Source organism: Suncus etruscus, chromosome 7 (assembly GCF_024139225.1).
Source record: "Suncus etruscus isolate mSunEtr1 chromosome 7, mSunEtr1.pri.cur, whole genome shotgun sequence".
In the NCBI taxonomy this organism is placed as follows: Eukaryota; Metazoa; Chordata; class Mammalia; order Eulipotyphla; family Soricidae; genus Suncus; species Suncus etruscus.
In genome coordinates this window covers 28,479,134-28,498,680 of record NC_064854.1, presented here as the reverse complement: position 1 = coordinate 28,498,680, position 19,547 = coordinate 28,479,134, and the positions used below count along the sequence as shown (strand labels likewise).

The 19,547-nt window shown below is 38.8% G+C and overlaps 1 protein-coding gene and 1 non-coding gene across 2 annotated transcripts in view; both read right to left on the bottom strand.

Annotated features, from left to right (window-relative positions):
* Window positions 1-19,547, bottom strand: part of KIAA1217 (KIAA1217 ortholog) — a 742,062-nt gene that overhangs the window by 332,610 nt on the left and 389,905 nt on the right. The window lies entirely within an intron of this gene.
* Window positions 16,574-16,680, bottom strand: LOC126015034 (U6 spliceosomal RNA). Its single transcript, XR_007497940.1, has one exon. It is a non-coding gene; the product is annotated as a U6 spliceosomal RNA (small nuclear RNA).

The following is a 19,547-nucleotide window of genomic DNA, read 5'->3' as shown; positions in this document are numbered from 1 at the left end:
CTGAATATGACCCAAAAACCAAAAAAAAAAAAAAAAAAAAGTACAAACATTATGGGATTTGAGGAGAAAGATCTAAAGCTACTGTTCAGACTTGCATGTGGGTTCCAGGACCCCACCATTAACCATTCAAGAGCATTTCTTTGGGGGTGGCTCTCAAACACCAACAGGTGAAGGTCCCCAAACTTATACAAAAACATAAAGTATGCATTTCTTTTTTTATTGTTAACATCTCCCCTCATTTTTTTTGCGTATTCAATTGGCAGATTCTCTAGTCAGTGAACCTGAAAGGGTAGAGGAAGCATTTTCTTCTTTGAGTCTTTTTCTGAGAAAGGACACAGCCCAGTGGTGTGTGGGTAACTCTAGGGGGAGGGTGGGAAAGTCCAAAGAATGACTTTAGAGAATCCCCCTAATTCTAGCAGCTCCAAAGAGCTCTGAGGATTTTGTATATAAAATGTGTAAGTGGTGTGAGAGATCCCCAAACTTGTTTGGTTTATAAGCAAACAAATTTTGTTTACATATTATTAGGGGAAAAAAAGTCACTTAGCAACCCTGTCCCCTCTCCCACTCCCATCTGCCATTTTGGAAATTGAGCTTCTTAAAGTAAACAGAGATAGGGCTCCTCAATTGTACTTAAAGTTGAGGCTCTGACCATGTCACCCTGGATGGGGTCACAGGGCACCCCCACTTCTAATAAACCACCCACTTTGAGAAGTATGGAGGTGCAAAGATGAAATTCATAAGACCCAGCTTTGACTCTTGGTTCTACCACTTCTCATCTACATAAATTTCTCTCAGTAAAGGTTCATATTCTTCATCTAGGAAATAGTTTTTTATAGTCTTGCCATCTAGACAGGGTTGTGAGAATCCCAGGTGAAAACATTTATGACTTGATATCACTTTAGAAATAATTAGGCATTATTAAGCTCTACCAACTGGTAAAGCATTAAATGTCTCTAAAGATTTATCTTCTAAAAAAAAAAAAAACTCTGCAAGCCACATTCAAGGAAACACTTGAAGTGGACGATGGAAGGTATAAAGGCAAGAGAGTTCTGAATGATACACAATACTCTTATGTGTGTACTTCTGTCTCCTTGGCCTCTCTTTCATCTGATTTCCTGAGAATAAACATCTTAAAGCCCAGCAGCACATCTGTGCTCCTCTCCGAGGGAGAAATACTGCAGGAATTTGTATCTGATATTTAGGAAGAGTGCCAAACCTGGTGCTATCTGTACACACATTAGATAAAAGATTCAGCAAACAGATGCTCCTTCCCGCAATCAACCAAGAACTTCTAATATTCTGACAACTTGTTAATCAACCAACATATGGTAACACTTTAGTAAACACAACACTCAGATTTTTGCTTTTTACAGGGCATTTTCAGAGTGAAGCAATAGTTCTGACTCATCAACACTATTCACTGGAAATCAAGTGAAGCTAGCCTCTGCCACCACCTTAAATTTGTTTAATTACTTGGAGGAAAAAATAAATAGAGGTTTTGATTTGGATTTTGTGCTTTTCTTTCTTTCTTATTTTTTGAGTTGAGATTTTTTTTTTAAATGGCATACTTCTTAGTATTTTTAAAGAGGAGTAGGATACCTTCATTATACTAATTTGCAAGTCACAGGTCAAAAAATAGCTGTACTCCTAGCTTCTTAAGACCATTGCAACCGCACATGAGGAAGTTGGAATTAAGATAAACTCTTTTTTTTCCCCTCAGTTCTGGAGGCTGGAAGTCTGGAATCAAACTTGGCAGACTCATGCTTCCTCCTGTCTCTGAAGGAGGATTCTGCTTCTTCAGCCCTGAGTCAGGCTTATCTATGGCTATTTCTCTCATGTTAGTCTCTGTTCCATATTTTCTCCCTTTTCTGCAAACATCTACCATATTGGGTCAGGATTCATGTGCTCCAGACTAAAATCATCTCAACACCAGAATCCTAATTCTATACTTGCTTGTGTTCCAGGGGTTGGAGAGGAATTAGGATTTCAACCAATTATTTTTTCATTGGGAGGTCGATATGTAGAGTTGGGTCACAGGTTGTGGTGCTCTGAATCTTGGGGGACCAGATGGAAGCAAAGATCCAACTGAAATAGACCACATGCAAGGCAAGTATTTTAACCCTACCTCTCAGCTCCTTTGAGGTATAGAATATAGGCCCACAATTATAATAGAGCACATTCGATTTGATGAGATTAAGCTGAAAGGAATCATGGAAATTTTCTCCTTATATAATCATCATATGCAACCATTCCAATTTTCGAGAACTATCAGGTCTAACCATCAAGATTCACTCCTGAAGTCCCTCATGTCACATGTATTTGTGCACATTTGGGTGGCTACATATTAGTTTGTCTTTTCTAAGGGCTTCCCTGAAATGATACCCCAAGTTTTAACAATGAAAATAATTTAATTCATTAAAGCTGTAAGGATGGGGCCGGCGAGGTGGCACTAGAGGTAAGGTGTCTGCCTTGCAAGTGCTAGCCAAGGAAGGACTGCGGTTGGATCCCCTGGGGTCCCATATGGTCCCCCCAAGCCAGGGGCAATTTCTGAGAGCTTAGCCAGGAGTAGCCCCTGAGTATCAATGGGTGTGGCCCCACCCCCCCAAAAAGCGTAAGGAGTTTATATCTTCTTAAAATAAAAGATTTTAATTTATTTATTTATTTTGGTTTTGGGGTTACATCCAGCAGTGCTCAGGGATTACTCCTGGCTTTGTGCTCAAAAATTGCTCCTGGCAGGCTCAGTAGATCATATGGGATGCTAGAATTCGAATTGGGGTCTGTCCTGTGTTGGCCATGTGCTGGGCTATGGCTCTGGCCACTGAATTTATTCTTAAGGTATATAATAATTTATTTTCCCTCCCTCCCTCCCTCCCTCCCTCCCTCCCTCCCTTCCTTCCTTCCTTCCTTCCTTCCTTCCTTCCCTCCCACCCTCCCTCCCTCCCTCCCTCCCTCCTTCCTTCCTTCCTTCCTTCCTTCCTTCCTTCCTTTCTTCCTTCCTTCCTTCCTTCCTTCCTTCCTTCCTTCCTTCCTTCCTTCCTTCCTTCCTTCCTTCCTTCCTTCCTTCCTTCCTTCTTCCTTATTTTTTGGGGGGAGGGGCTGTACCCAATTGTGAGTAGAGCTTATTTTTGTCTCTTCACTTAGAAATCACTCCTGGCAATGTTTGAGGGACCATATGTGGTGCTATAGGTCAGATCCAGGTGTACTGTGCAGGAGGCAAGCACCTTACCTGGTGTCCTCTATCTCCAACCCCCACCCAGAATTTGCAATTTGAAAATGTAAAAAACATTGTGAGGCCAGGCATGTTACTCAAATAGGTGAGTTTCTGGGTTTTCTCCCCAGCAGCATTGGCAATGTCAGGTTGATCCCTGGCACCTCAACAATTAAATGGGTAAATAAAAAAATACATATGTATATATATATATACATATGTATATATATATATATATATCAGGGCCCTGGGAGACAGAATATTTGGTCTATCAAACTAATATTAACATTGTTTTTGGTATTTATTAATCATTTCCTATCAGCCAGACCATATATATTTTAAACTTTTTTTTTTAATTCTGGAACTACCTAGGCGGGAAATCCATCAATTTTTAGATTTAATTTTCACTTTGAGTTTCTAGTGAACACTTTATTGTGACAAAGCTGATCATCCTTTCAAAAGTGGATGGAGCCTGCTCCATGTAGGCTACTTCCTGTTTCCATTCTGTAACCAGTCTGATATCATTTAAGTAGCTGTGGTAACTGTTAAGTATTGTGCTTCTGTGAATTATTTTGTTAATTAACTTCACTGAAACTTGCTATTTTGGGCACAGAACAAAGAAAACCTAGTTGTTAATTTTAGAATGGAAGATGAGAGTAAATCTTCAGCATTGTGCCAAAGGAAGAAAATAGGGAGATAATAAATAGATGCCAAGGGTCTATACGAAAACCAAGGAAAATGCAGGGTCTGGATTTGTACTTGCAAAAGGGCAGGGAATGACTAACTACCCAGAATTCTTTGAGTAACTATCAGTTCTTAAACCAGGGCTAATTCCAGGTAGCATCTAGTAATAGCAGACAGTTACAAGTACTCACTGGCACCAAATGAGCTTGAAATACTGCACAAGTGTTGACTCTTAATCTTTACAAATTCTCAATAGAGTCTCACTTCTATTACTGTCTCAGTTCTAAAGATGAGAAAACAGTTATTGAGATGTAGATAAACTTTCATAACTTTCATAAAGCAACAGGTTAGTAGATGTGGTGGTAGAACTTGAACCCAGAGTCTGGATCCAAACATTGTGCTCTTCAGCTCTAGGGCTACTTCTAGGCTTTGTGACCCAGCTGTCTTTCCATAGAATCATGGAATCAGCTCTTTGGCCCTTCTTGAAGGATTTGGATGTTAAAGACAACTATCTTCTTGGCACAATGGGAAAATGGCTCCTGAGGATCAATACATAATTTTTCTTGAAAACTTTTCTCCTTTTCACCACTTTAGGGAAAAAGACAAGACAAACCTTTTATTCCCAAATAGAAATCCAGAATTTTAATTAATGTGCTTCTTTCCTGTACAACTACATGTGAATTTCACCAGGTGGAGTAGTCAGTAGTAGTTTGAGGTTTCAATTCTGGTGCTATCATATACCAGGCATATGATCTTTGTCAAATTCTGGGCCCTCCTCAGTCTCTTTCTTCCTTTAGTAAGTGTGTGGGCAGTGTTAGCTGCAATGACATCAGAGAACAGCAGGCGGATTAAGTTCAAATAATGTGTAAAAGCTATTCCCCATGATTCCGGGCTTGCAGGATGCTTTTGTGAATTCTTTGCAGTTTGTAAACACTGTGATAATGAGATTGATCATCATTATCATGGAATGTCAAACAACATTCTGTGTCAAAGAGTTCAAATGTCTTTTGTTATGATTTTTAAAAATTATTTATTTAAAGAAAATGTATCACATTGTTGACATAACTGATCATAATACTCTTAAGATTTTTTTATAAGATCATTTATTTAGAGTATTTATTGAGATCCTTGTCAATATTTAACCTTGCAAAATTCATCCCCATCATACTATTCTCTCTTACTAATGAGATCATTTCAAATGAAAAAGTTTCTGGGAAATTTTCTTCTCAGGGATTTATGTTTTGGTGGTAGGTCCTGTAAAGTGTTGATAAAGGTCAGGAGGAGGATGAAGATAACTTTTATGCAGCAGCTTTCTTGGCTCAGGATAATTCAAATTCTAACTTCTCTGAGTGAATTAGGTGCTTTCAGTTCTACTGGTGCTTGGTAGCTTGAATTTAGGTTAATCTCAGTGTTAAGTTGGTAAATGGTTCAGTCAGTTTTGTGGATACAGCTGAGAGATAAGAATGAGCTCAGAAAGTTACATTAAAATCTTGCCTTTCTATGAGTCATAATTGGACAAAACACTCTTCTGACAAAAAGCACATCCTAGGCCTTTTGAGGCTACTTAAGGCAGAAAGTCCCAGAAGTCCCAAAAACATTTTTATACCTAAGAAGTTCAAAAGAGAATATTTCCAAGTAAAACCTATGCGTATTTTCTTATGTTTTGCTAGCTAGCAGCCCATGCAAACTTTTCAAGTTTATAGAGTATCTTTTAGAGTTACACAACTCTAGTCAATTCAGAATAGAAATAGTTGATGCCAACTTAGATCATTCCGTGACAGAGGTGGTGGGGACAAGAACAAACTGTCCTGTAACAGTGAGAAAGGGTGAGGGTCTTTAGATGATTGTGTCCATTTAGCACTGCCTTTATTCTCTTTCTCCTGGAATTGGCTTATTGACTCAGTGCTCTGCCCCAAATGGACACACAAGGAAGCCTGTCTCCCATGGGACAACCTCCAGACAGTGTTTGCCTGCAAGTCCCCCTGACTCTCTCCACTTCACAGCCCAGAAAATAATGGAGTCCCCAAAGGAGGCAAATCTCACACAATGGCCTTGGGGACAGATAAGACAGTGTCTCTGTTTCCTTAAAAACACACACAAAACAGAGATACCTGAAAAAGACTCATTCATCAGACATAAAGGCCAGTTTCCCCAGGGTTTTCCACCTTCCTCTGTGGCTTTCAGGAGCAACGCTATTTACTGTTCTAAAGACTCTCAACCAGCCACTAGGCAAAGAGCAGCAAATGCTGCATAACAGGGAACACAAAACAGTCTTTTTCAAGGCTATTCACTGGGGACAGAAACCTACTAGCATCACAACATAGGCTTCTCGGTCTGATTTGGGTTTTTGAGGAAAGTAAGGATATGTGTAAATAATCAGTTCTAATAGTTTCTATAGTATAACAAATTTTGTGTATTTTCCAAGATAAACAGATGGACTTACAGAATATAGTCAACCATCATATATATAACAACCATATAGCTCTTTGCTGGTGGGGAATCCATAAAGTTATTTTTTAATATTAGCAAATGATCTCCCCCAAAGAGCTAGACAGTGGGTCTGGAGTGATAGTACAGCAGTTTGGATTCTTGCCTTGCATGCACCCAACCTGGGTTTTATCCCAATTCTCCATAAGATCTCCAGTACCCCTGTACATCCCCTGAGACTGCCAGGAGTGATTCCTGAGCATAGAGCCAGGTGTAAGTCCTGAGCACCACAAATCAAAAACAAAACTAAAAGGGATAGGAAATAAGATGTTCACTATTTCATGGGCATGGACACTTTATTTCCTATAATTCTTCAGGGTCAGAGGTATGAGATCAGGACTGTCGTCAAAACAAAATGGCGGCCCACACTAGAGAGACACTTTCCCATCTAAGAAGCGGTTACACTTGGAACTGTCCTGTAACTCTGCAATCCTGACTCTAGCACAGAGGAGTCCAGACCAGGTTAAATACACAATGTCTTGTTGATTAATTAATTCTCTCCATCTTCCCCACATCGATATTTTGTTCATTCATTGTGATCTTTTGGGATTTATTGACTGTTGGGCTGTAAAAAGGAACAAAATTAATTTCCTCCACTCATGGACTCAGCCTTCTGGTAATAGAGACAAGAGTAAACAAAGATTTATTAATTCAGTAAGGAAAGGCAAAGCAGGGGAAGGAGACTCACAGCAAAGTGAGCTGGGAGCTGGGGATGTGGATCAGAGACTTTATCTCTGATCAGATGATTGGGATGCTTGAGGTACCAAAATAAAGTTGCAGAAAAAAGCAGAACAGAAACCAAGTGAAAATTGTTCCAGGAACAATGTTCCAGGAAGAAAGAGAAATAGCAAACAAATGTAAAAACCTAGAAAGTCTCTAGAATAGACTAGAGCAAAAAGTACCAAGAGGAGTCTAGTCAGACATGGGTGAAGGTTTGTGTAAGCTAAATAATTAGACTCTTGTGGAAAAACCATGTCAGGTGTGACGAGAAGCAATGGCATTTCTTTAAGATCATTCTCCCCCACTCTCCACCCCTTTGATGTCCTTGGTTATTAAAAGGCAAATAAGTAAAAATATTCCTGGGCATAGGCCAAAAATAATTCAATGTGCGGAAGGATTTTGGAAAGGCTTCTGAAGAGTTAACTAAGCTCATTTGAGCAGTCAGCCTTCCTGCCTGGTTCACCAGCCCCTGTGGACAGCTGGAATCTCCTGAATTACACCCTTGAATGAACCTTTCTTGCTCTTGGCAAGCTTGCCTGAGAGTGGACTTAACACATCTCTGAGCTCCTGTGTGATCCAGATGAGAAATGGCTTCTGTAATGTCTGCGGGTTGGTTTATTTTAATTTTATTTTTTGCTTAAAAGAAGAAAGACAATTTCTCTAGGAAAGAAAGGTGGAATGTTCTGGAATGCAGCGTGTCCTCTAAAGCTCTCACTCCTCAATTCTGACAATATCAGACAGTGGTGGATGAGGACACCTGCGAATGATTTCACTGGGCAGGGTTTCCCTCCTCTGTTTCTGCAGGCGGATATGGGGAAATTCTAGAAGAGTACTGGTGACACTGCCGTCTCTTCCGGCCTCACTTTATCCTTCAGAAAGAAGCCTGTTCTTTCCTAATCAGCTTTTCAGTGTGTCCGGTTTCTCTTCAATCAGAAAATACAGGGATCCCCTCCAGGAAGAGAACTTTCCACACCCCACCTCCATAAAATGCCTCAAGAGCACAGAGCAAGTGGCCTATAAGATTTTAGCTTCTACTCAAAAGCTTTTTTTTTTTTCCCCAGAGGAGGCAAAGCTCTAGCTAGGTGAAATGCAGATTGCAGCAAGTATCTCTTCTGAACTTAGCGTGTCCTCAGGCAAGTTTAATATTTTCCCGAAGCCTCAATTTCCTCCTCTGAACAAATGACAATTCCCTTCTTAAACGTCATGACTTGAAAATGACCTACCTGTATCTTTATCAATGGATCTTACCTAGCTACTAGAAATTTAAGTATCACTGGTCATTCTTTCATCACCCTTTTCAATTATTTGAATAATCACCTTTAGGTCTCTCTATCACGTCCTCTTGAGACACCCAGACTTACTTCAGCATCAAGAAAGAATCTGCAAGGGGGGTAGAGACAGTACAGTGCGGGGGTGGGGTACTTGCCTTGCATGAGACAAACCGAGTTTGATCCCTGGCATCACATATGGACCTGAGCACTGCCAGGAGTGATTCCTGAGTGAGGAGCCAAGATAACATTTAGATATCTCTGGGTGTGCCCTCCCCCAAAAAAGAGCTTGTCAGAATTAGCCAATTAAACACTGTTGTATTTTAAGGAAGACAGCAGCTCTGTAAACATTTCCCACTCTACCCCAGGCTTTGCTGACCCATCACATCCTTTTCAGCACTGAATCATTTATTGGTTTGTTTTGAGACCAATGATGGTCAGAAGTTCCTCCTGGGTATGCACTTAGAAATTACTCCTTGTGGTACTCAGAGGACCATATGAGATCCTGGGGATCAACCTGATGTGCACACTTGCAAGGCAAACACCTTATCTGCTGTACTATTGTTCTGCCACTTCACCACTAAATCTTGGCCAGAATTTTACTTGGATGTCTCCCTCTTTTACCCTCTCATATGGGACTGCAATCGTCAAAGGAGATAAAACCCTTCTCTTAGACAAGAGAAACAGGAGGAAATACTGATGTTGTTTAAGGGAAGAGAATAGCATCTGTGCAGACAGTAGTGTGCTGCTGGATGTAATTTTATAATGAAAACACAAAGATTTCATCTTATTGTCAGGGTTGAGCCCAGGTAAACAAAACTTAGGCTCTTGGAGGTAGGATGACCTGGTCCCTTAAACAAGATTCTCCCCTGACTCCAAAGAAGATCAGGAGGTCTTCCCCAGGTTAGTTTGGTGTCAGTTATATAGAAGTGCCAGGAAGAGCAGCATGTCTTGAGATTAAGCTGTGAGCCTAATGGGTCACACGTAGGTCAAGATAGTTTTTGAGTTCCTGAAAATTCTGAAAAGGACACATATTGGGCATTGTTTTCTTTATATTATTTTTAAATGTAACAAACACTCAAAGCCTTAATAAGGTCCATACTTAATGCTCTTTATCAGGAAGTTAAAAGGAGTGTTGGAAGCACTACTATGAAACAAAGTTTAGAGAGATCCAAGCACGGTGGCATTTCACAGTTTATTGTCATCCAACCTCTTTTCTTTTTCTCATTATGTGTGTTTTCTGGCCATTTCAACAAACCCTTACCAGGCACAACAATCTCCCACTGACAACTCCAAGGTCTTTTTGGAATTGGGGGTGGATTTCTCTCACTCTTGGCTGCCCTGGCAGCCTTCATACATGATCTCCACCATCTCAATGGGTCAGGCATTTAACTCCCCACTTCCTTTATTTTTTCTTTTTAAACACTGTGGTTTGCACTATTGTTATGGAAGGGGTACTGTGCATATCATGTTATTTTTGTCCAAATTGACCAGTTCTGTCACTGTCATAGTGTTTCTTCCCTGCCCTAACTGCACTAGTCCACTATTTGTGGCAAGTTTCTTACCAAGGACTGATCCTTCTGGCCCTCCTATCTATTCTCTGGATATTATTACCACACTATCTTTTCTTTTTCAAATACTTTTCCTTTTGGATTAGGGCCACGCCTAATTCAGGCATTACTCCTAGCTCTGCACTCAGAAACTAGACTTGGCAGGAACAGAGAACTGTATGGTATGCCAAGGATCGAACTCATGTCAGCCAAATGCAGAGCAAATGCCTTACTCGCTGTGCTGTTGCATTGACCCCCTTTTATTTCTCTTATAAACCATAAATTCCTCTCCCTCTCACTCATTTTGCTCAGCATAACAACCTCCATATCCATTCATGTATAAGTAAATTTCATGATTTCATTTTCTGAACAGCTGCATAGTATTCTATTGTGTAGATGTACCATAGATTTTTTTAGCTACTCATCTGTTCTTGGGTAATTGGGTTGTTTTTAGATCCTGGCTATTATAAATAGTGCTGCAATTAACACAGGAGTGCAAAGGGCTTTTTGCATTGTGTTTTGTGTTGCTAGGTTTCAATATCCCTAGGAGTGGTATTGCTAGATCATATGGAATTTCAATTTCTAATTTCTTGAGAGATATGCGTATTGTTTCCCAAAAGGTCTGGACTAGTTGGCATTTTTACCAGCAGTGAATAAGAGTCCCTTTTGCCCTGCATCCATCAATCACATTTTTTAAAGAGCTTTCTTGAGATTTTGGTTTGTTTATTTTACAATTCAAGAAATGCTTTACTCTTAAAAATTGATATGAAAAATCGAAAGCTCTATACTTTATGTCAAACTCATTCAACTGTTCTTTCTTCCCTCAAACCTTTTCTCCTTCAGCAATCCAAAAGTTTCTTCTGAGTCAGGCTCTTCAAAGCCTGATTATAGTCTATCTTTCCTTGAACTGGCTTCCTGTGACAACAGGAAGGCCTTGATAGTACATTCACCCTTTCAGGAAAGGCTCTCAGCTGTCTGCAGATTTATTTACCAATGACGGGATGACAGAGTGGGGTGTTCTTCTCTCAGGTTAACCACTTGGTTTTAGTAAAACGCAACTTCAGAAGATTGGAAAGGATTCACTAAAAGGTCTAAAAGGAACTCGGAAGAGGCAGCAACATGATTTACAAACAAATGTTGAGCTCTTGCCCAGTGAGGAGAGGGCTTGAAGAAGAAGAGGCTATTAAGCTTGCATTCTGAAAGAATTATCAGAAATCCTGGAGTTTCACAAGTATCACAAAATTTGAAAGTAATTCATCACAACAAAATGCTAATACCTAAAAAACTCACTACACATCTCTAGAACTGCCTCTTTCCTGCTGTAACTGTGAGAATAGACCCTGTATTGGAAAGACAAAATGGTTTTATTATTTTTTTCCAGTCTCTGCCTTCAACATAAGCCAGTGTCTCTGAATATTTTTTTTTTTTTTGCTGTTACCTAATCACATCTCAGCTAAATCCTGTGAAACTTCTGATCATATTCAATTGTAAAAAATCCAGTCCAGCTTAGAAGTCCAATTTTACATGTAGTTTAAATTTCATTAGATGCTCAAATTTCTCAATATGCTGCTCCCAGCACCCTATAGCAATATATGGCAATTGTCAAACATGTCAATTATCAAAATACCCAAATCTTAGACTTGATATAAAAACAGTAGCTTCAGGCTGGATTTTGATTCTTGTAGACCTCGAGACCTCTAGAAGATAAAACATGGTTTACTTTGGGGTACCTCCCTCCTTCCCTTGCCATCCCTCCCCAGTTTCTTTCTGAAAATATAATTCCTCAATAGATTTGAAGCAGTGAGGAGATATTAGGTGAATTCTTTCTGGGTGGTTATGTTTTTCTTGGAATAATACTGATAAAACTCTTAGCATCTTCTGTGTGACAGGATCTAAATGTGGTTCTTTGGGGCCTGCCTAAATGTTGTGGTTGTCTGTGTAGGGTCTATGCAGTTTTTAGATGTGAAAGACCAGGCTCCTGCTGGGCATCTCCAACTCTAACACAGGCTTGTTCTACCATCATCTTGCCTATTCTTCCACTAAGCCTTCTCTTATAAACTTGGAAGACATTGTAGGCTAATAAAGAACTTTCAAGATGGCTTCAGTCTGTCCATATTTGCTACTAGAATCTTACCGATCTTTGACATACAACCACTGCCAACAACACTGGCTTCATGGACAGCTCATTTTTCTGTTTTGCTCTACTATCTTTATTTTATTCTCTTCTCCCATATTAAGAAAATAATAGAATTTGATGACTATTCTCTTTCCTAAGCATTCCTCCAGCCCTTCAAAATGGTGCCGACCTTGACCTCTTGCTAACAATCTCTTCTTCCAAAGAAACCTTCCTTAGGCTTCAAAAAGGGGCGAGTACCCCTATTTTCCCAGGAAAAAACTGTCCTGACACAGTGAATTCTGAACACAGTGACTGTGGCAACTCTTTCATCTCCCTTTCCCAGAAAGTGACATTTGGTCCCAATTTAGGGAAGTTATCGATGGTGTTCAGGGATAAGTCTGAGTCCCTAGTTGTCAATTGCAAGGGAACAGGGCAAATGTTTTATACCAGGAACCAAACATCTCTTAGAACTAATTCACCTCCATCCAACCTGAAATCTTTCCAAAGTGACCAATTCATTCATCCATTTAACAATTCTTTCTTGAGTGGTAAGTCTGTGCCTGAAACTGGAACTGGAGAAATGGGAGCAAAGTGGACAGAGGAGTAACACCTTTATCTATAGCTTACATTTTACTAGAAACTGTAATTTTTAGGCAGGAATGAATTTAGACAATCTGAGAGTTTTGAGATAGCAAAATGCAGCCCAAAATGACTGTGGGCAGAAAACATGTCACTTACACTGGAAGTTGGAGAAGGCTTATTTGAAGGGGGATCTTTGAACTAAACTCTTAAGGGTTCCCAGGGAAGGCACATGTGAGGGCACTGAAGTGTTGGTCTATCTGATATGTTAAAAAAAATTCAAAGATAAGCTGGTGGGTGGTTTTCTAATTCTCATTTTCCAGTTAAGCCTTCCAGGTTTTCCCTGTCCTGGCTTGCTCCAGGTAAGCAAATGAAAATACATAACTCTACTTTTCACTTATCTATCCTCTATGTGCTTGGTCATTCTTGCCTTCTCTTTAGTCTTAGAAAGTTTAGAGATGACAGAGCATTTTCATTCATTCATTTGGGTTAGGTACCAGGGAGTCTTTCTATTGGAAGACTATTTTGGTTCTAGCCAAATTAACTTCCATGTAAACATTAGTCACCAGGCAATGGAAAAATAGAGCTAGAAAACTTTCATTGCTCAATACCTTCCTTATGGAACTTATGAATATATTTGCTTAAATATTAAAATTAGTTTGTTACATCTTAATTCAGTATATAATAAAATTACGTTGCTATGAGGCTTACCTAATAGAATAAAATATGGAGATCAACAGGGATGAAATAAGCTTCAGGGAAACATGGGGGTGCCCTTTATCTATTTGGTTTCTTACTCTGAAGTACATTTTTAAAAATCTCATGGAATTGCCCATTTGGTTAAACAGAATTGTTTTCATAACATTCCTGCCCAAATGGTATATTTTCTAACAGCATAGAACTTTAGAAAGATTTTTGAAATTTTAGAATTTTTGAGATTTTAGAATTCTTTAAAGATAACTTTGAGATAATTTAAGAGTTGAGCTAACATATCCCCAAACCCAAGCAAAATCATATGGCTATTACAATGTGAGCTGAAACTTAAAATCAAACATTTTTATCCCTAGCTCTCTGGTCTTGCTATTACAATTGCTATTTACAATTGATACGTTAAGACATGTAACTTGATTCACAGTGTACATAATATAAAAAAATGAGGGTCAATTCTTGCCAGCACCATTAGATAGAAGTATCGGATAGGCAGCCTCCATGGTGCCTTCCATGACCCCTCCTGATATTCATATTCTTATTTGATCTCCTTCATTGTACCAGGGTCCCTCAAATAATTAACGAACAATGGCAGCAGTTTCTAAAATTAGATGATAAAAGACTTTGGTTGTCATTTTAATATTCTCTGCATGACTTGCTCTAGTGGGGAAGGCCCACACAATGAAGTTAGATAATTAACAGTAAGCAAGAAACTAAGTCCCACCAATAAGCATTTCAGGGAGACTTGAAGCAGATCCAATAGCCTCATGTGACTATGTCCATAGCTTATGTCTTGATTTAAACATCACAGAACTCCTGGACTTGAGACAATAATTAAAATTCTTCCATATCCCCAATACAAATAACTGTAAGATAATAAATATTTAGGGCTTAGGTTTATATTTAGGTGAGAGTAATTTTAGATGAGGTCCAGCAATAGATTAACTAATACATGCATGGTACTTGTTAATCTTAAATACTTGAATTCTTATTAATGTAGATACAGTTCCTTTCTTGCCCCCTTGAGGGTCTTTCCTGGCTCTGAACATTGATTCTTTGAACTTTTATGGCTTTAAACCAAATGAATCAACTAATGTCAGTGCCTAAAAGTTGACCTGGTAAGGAAGACGTCGGATAATGATAGTAATATTAACTCAGTTTGGAAGTGAACATTCTTTTTGCTCTTTTTTAAATAAAACTTTTTCTTTTTGTTTTTCTTTTTGGTTTTTGGGCTCAGAGGTTAGTCCTGGTTCTTCACTCAGAGATTGCTCCTGGCAGGCTGGGAGGCCATATGAGATGCTAGGGATCAAACAGGTAGGCTGTGGCATGCGAGGCAAATGCCTTACATTCTCTTATTGCTCTGAGTCCCCCTTTTTGCTATTTTTCTTTTTAAAATATACTTTTAAATTGAATCACTGTAAGATACAAAGAGATGTTCATGACTGAGTTTTAGTCATACAATTTCCAAACCCATCCCTTCAACAGTCAACATTCCTACTAATGTGCCCATTTTCAGCCTGTCTCTATGGTAGGCAATTTTTTCTTCTCTCTTTCTCTGTCTCTGTCTCTCTGTTTCTCTCTCCATAGGTGGAAGTGAGCTTTTTTTGACTAGGACTTTGCACAGGGATTTTCATGCTATCAACTGAAATAAGTATCGGAAAATAAAAATAAGAAAAAATTGGGTCAGAGAAATAATATAGGGGTTAGGATGTTTACCTCCCATGATTGCGTTTGATCCCTGGAACCCCATATAGTTCCCAGAACTACCAGGAGTGATCCTTAAACACAAGGCCAGAAGTAAACCTTGAGCACTTCTGGGTATGGAAAGAAAAAAATAAAAGAAAACCTATGATTCACTATATGACATGGTTGAGATACAAATACAGAAAAGCCTTATGCACATTGATAGTCTTTCAGGACAAATAATCAGAGATCCAAGTTGAATCTCAATGACCCAAAGCCAAGAGTATCATGAAATTTTGCTCCTCTGTCTTGTCTGTCTTTCTCTCAGTGCTTGAAGTCCACCATTACAACAACCAATGTGGAGTTAAAGTCTTTAGAAACATACATGCTCTTTGTTCATAATTTTACATGCTGAAGAAGTTTACTAGGACTCATTCTCTCAGGATTCTGAGACCATAAGAATTTTATGGTAGAGAATGAAATAATATCCAGCGAAACTTGGACCATGAAACACTTCCCAATGACAATGGCTTCTTTGGGGAGACAGAGTTGCTGATTCTATAAGAACTCAATGCCAGAAACTGTTCACCTTTCGAAAAGTTCACAGGTAGGGCATTAAAAGTTAAGCACTCCTAGGAGTAGAAAATAGGATAGCTGGATTTTTAAATAAGAATTTATGAAGTGGGGGGGGGGGGCTGGCAATTAATGCTATTAAATCCAAGCACTTTAGGGACTACCACTTCAGCAGTTCAATTGTAGCCATAGCAAGGTCAGGAAGTGCAAAAGTTGAAGTTCTCATGGCAAGAATAATTCATCTCCATTACACACTCTGGAAATAACCCTTGAAAGCTCTCAGAATTTGTGTTTCTAATATACTCAGGTTCTGAGCTGCTTTTGTAAGAAAGGATTGCTCAGTTAACTTCTGGGCAATATGGTTGTATTTTCTGCCTCATTGTAGAATTCTTGGCATTTAGTTTGAAGCCCAAGAGGAAAATACATTTTCAGGGTTCCTTGAGACAGATCAAAACAAAACAAGGAAATAATTATTCTATTGCCTGCTATGAAAACAGCATTCAACAGAAAACTTTTTAAATTATAAATAAAATTAAGACAAAAATACTGTTTTCATGGCATCAAAAAGTTGCAGTAGTTAAAGGCAGATTTCACACATATGGAACATGTTGACTAAAAACTACAAAATACTGCTTAGAAAAGTCAAAGGCCTATATAAATGGAGAGAGGTAGGTAGGAAGATTTAATACTATTAAGATATCAATTTCACCCAATGTAGTTGATATAGTTTGCTCAAAAGGAAAAATTTCTGTTGGTATAAAATGACAAGATAACAAAAATGCACATCAATGGAAAAGACCTAGGATAGTCATAATAATGAAAAGAAAGGACAAAGTGAAATAACTAGAACTAATTCTAATTAATTTTTGTAAATTATGATAAATCTATAGTAATAACAACAGTGTAGAATTATCATAAGGGTCAACAAATAATGAATAGAACAAAAAAGAGGTTCCAGAAATAAGCCTAAACATATTTGAACAAATACATTTTTTTTTAAAATATGGAACGCTTCACGAATTTGCATGTCATCCTTGCGCAGGGGCCATGCTAATCTTCTCTGTATCGTTCCAAATTTAGTATATGTGCTGCCGAAGCAAGCACTTGAACAAATACATTTTGACAAATGTATAAATAATCTTTTAACAAAAGAATATCTACATTTAAAACAAATAACCATAATATTTTATTAGTATATCACCCAGATAAAAACACAGCACAGCATATATCATGACCTAAATGTAAAGTATAAATTTATAAATCTTCTAGAAGAAAAAAGAAAAATATTTTTTCCTTGTGACTGGCAAAGATTAGATTGGACACTGGAAGCAAAGTCTATAAAAGATAATGTGGGAAAAATAAAGTTCCACATTAAAAAAAATCTCCTCTTTAAGGTATTACCAATAGGACAAATAGGCAAGCCAAAGAATAGAAGAAAATCTTTGCAAATCAAGTATCTAATATAGAATTTGGATCAAGCATTTTTATAAAGAGCTCTCAAAATTCAACAAATAAACAACTCAAAAATAGTGAACAAAGCATTAGAACAGCATTAGAACAGATATAAAGACATATAAAGACACTAAATTAACATACCCTCCAAATTCACATTATTTATTAAATGAATATAAATTGAAACTACAATGAGCTAAATAGCTCTTCACAGGGCTAACTAATATTTTTGTGTGCATTTTGGGCCACACTGGACTATGCTCCAAGCTTACTCCTGGCTCTGTGCTCAGAGATCAATCCTTGTGGGCTCAGGGGATCTAACTCAGATCTGCTGCTTGCAAGACATATGCCCTACTTGTTTTACTATCACTCTGGTCCAACAGAGCTAACAGCTAAAAACCTGATCAAACCAAGAATGGGCGAGTGAGTAGAGCTGTTGAAACTTTGTAACACTGTGTGAAGAATGTAAAATAACACCAAATAGCCTAGTGGTTTCATAATATGCGGACAACTACCCCCCACATGATCTAGCCACTGCACAACTATGCAAGAACAATAAAGAGTTTTAAAAAATGTAACTGAGATTTCTTTAATAAGTTATATTAAATAGGTTATATTAAATAAGTTATATTAAATAAGTTATATTAAAACATCCAAATCATGAGAAAGGCTGTTTCTACACAGCACACCATGCAGGGGGACCACAGAGATACCAAGGCCTTAGCCTTATCAAGATGCAATGGAAGTAAAAAGAAATCAGGGAGACAAGATCTTAGGATCTGTTTGGGGTGTGTGTGTGTGTGTGTGTGTGTGTGTGTGTGTGTGTGTGTGTGTGTGTGTGTGTGTATGAGTGAGTGAGTGAGAGACAAAGAGATCGAGAGAGAAAGAGAGGAAGATAAAGAGAGAGAATGGGTGAGTCCTGCAGGCAAAGCAGGATTAGGGTTTGTTAATTTAGTTGATCAGCTGAAATCCTAGGCACAGGGGTTATTCCTAGTAGCTCTGGCCCTATGGTGAACTGAGAAAGTAAACAGTACCTCAGAGTATGGGTCCTAGAGAATAAGCTGTGATTGCTCTGGGCTCTGGATTGGGCATACCAGCAGGGTGAGGCACTTCTTAGGATCATCCAGATGTCATATTATTAGAAAGACAGTGTTAATATAAAAGCCACATTGTCACCATTGGAGATTGTCCATCAGGCTGAACACATGCTTCATATGCAGGGGGATTGGGTTTGATCCTTGGCACCATATGGTCCCCGGAAGCACCACTGGTATTGACTCCCATATAGCCTGGAGTAGTCCCTGAGCACTACCATCCCCAGGCCCCTGATAACACCAAACCAAAACTCACGAACCATACAAAGACTATGAATGTTCATATGAATTTCATCTGTGAATGCATAAACTGAAAAGTCTATCAATAGATAAATGGATAAACAGATTGTGATATATCCTAACAATGGATTATTAGAAGAGATTAAAAGATGAGTGAAATATTGATATGTACAACTACAGAGATGAATTACCAAATAACTACACAGAGTGAAAGTAGACAACTAAAGAATATATATGACCAGATTTATTTTAGAAAATGCCAACTAATTTTATGGGGTTATAAACAGAGATCAGTGGTTGTCTGGAGAGAAGGTAAAAATGGAACATGACAGGCTGGAGCAAACTTGCAGGGGTCTTCAAACTACAGCCCGCGGGCCACATATTGTATTTATTCCCATTTTGTTTCTTCATTTCTAAATAAGATATATGCAGTGTGCATAGAAATTTGTTCATGATTTTTGTTTTTACTATAATCTGTCCCTCCAACAGTCTGAAGGACAGTGAACTGGCCCCCTGTTTAAAAAGTTTGAGGACCCCTGGTAGAGAGGGTAAGAGCATTTACCCTGCATGTGGCCCTTCCAGGTTCAATCCCCAGTATCCCATATAGTTCTGAGCCCACCAGGAGTAGTAATTCCTGAGTGAAGAGCCAGGAATAGCACCTGAGCACCACTAGGTGACCTTAAAATGGACACAAAGTGCCCAGTGGTGACTCTATGAAAGAAGCTCCTGCTTGGGAAGCTCAAGTCTGATAGGGTAGGGCTCCAAATTTAATTCCCAGTACTGCCTTCAGGCTGGAGTGCCAGTCTAGTTGTTCCGCTGTTGGACACTCCCAGCTCCACAACAAAGTGTGTCATTTCTACTGCACCTCTACCAAATGCATGAGCACTGTGACTTAGTATGTAGCACCTGGGTGGTGCAACTTAAAATTTACACGAGCCCCACAATGAGAGTATGACTGCCAATGAGCACATGTGCAAGCCCTGCAAATACATGTGTGCAAGCCCCGATCATCCCAACAACAGCAAAACAAAAGAGAAATGGAATACATGAAGATACATTTTTTAAAAGGCTGAAGAAATCTTAAAAAATAAATGGGCATACAATGGGGGTGAAGGGTATGTACTATCTTGATCATGCTCGTGTGTGTGTGTGTGTGTGTGTGTCTGTGTGTATAAATATATGGGT